Genomic DNA, 1155 nt, shown 5'->3' with positions numbered 1-1155 from the left:
TTTTCAATTTCGTAGTTTCCTTGTATTTCTTTTATATTGCCTCAATTTGGAGAAATAAGAAAATGTGTTTTTCTGGCAAGCTGTGTTTTGGTTTTCTTAGATTTATATCATTCAGTTAAAATAAATATATTGACAATAAGTACCACACATGTTGTTTGAGCAGAACTTTCACTTTAGTTTTAAAATGAACTTTTATTTGAAGTTATTGTATATGAAAAAGATGAGCAAATTATAGCATATAAATTAAAAGCCCCGACAAGTCGAACCCATATATGTGCAATATATATTGGAACCCATATATATATATTTGTAATTTAAATCTTTCAAAAAAGATGGCTAAATTCAAAAAAATTGTTAACTAAATATCTAGATACAAAAAAGAGCAGAGAAGTATATTAATCTATCCACTGGTTAATATATTTTAAAAAAATTACCTTATTATACTTTATTTCATATCATCGAATATGCTAGTAGTTAACATGAAACAGAAGACTCAAACATACGAAACAAATAATCATTACACAAGCACGTGAATTCATCACTAACACGGCAGAAAATTATTAAGTTAAAGATGCTCGAGAGAAAGAATCCCATAAACCGAATGTGTACCTTCTATTTACACCATTGACATTCTTTACAACCGAATTTGCAACAGCAGACACACTATTGACCAGAGAATAAACCATATAATTAGTAGTTCTACTCTGATTATGTTTCATAATAAAATATAAAAATGTTGTGTCAAATTGATAAAGATTACATATCAAATTTTAATCAACACCCAAATATATTTTTTTGTAACATAATTAGATTCGGGAAAATAAAAGGACGGGAATTGGAAGGTAAAGAAAGGGAACATAGAGCAGGGAAGAGAAAGAAGGGAGAGAGGGAGTGGGAGAGAGAGGGGGGAGGGAGATTACCAACAACGAATGCAACCGTCTAGGATCGAAGAAGTTAACAAACCCAATTAGGTAGAAGTGATAGGAAAATTAACAAGAAAAAATCTGTTACATGGCTATTTATGTATACGTATTCAATCATTAGTATTGACATACTTCATACCAGAAATGTAAGTTAGGAAATTGCTCAGATAGATGAATGAGGTGTGATGGTTTCCGGGACCAATGTTTCCATCGAACGATGTTATAATGGACA

This window comes from Apium graveolens, chromosome 7 (assembly GCF_009905375.1).
Source record: "Apium graveolens cultivar Ventura chromosome 7, ASM990537v1, whole genome shotgun sequence".
Classification (NCBI taxonomy): domain Eukaryota; kingdom Viridiplantae; phylum Streptophyta; class Magnoliopsida; order Apiales; family Apiaceae; genus Apium; species Apium graveolens.
This window is presented reverse-complemented; position numbering follows the sequence as displayed.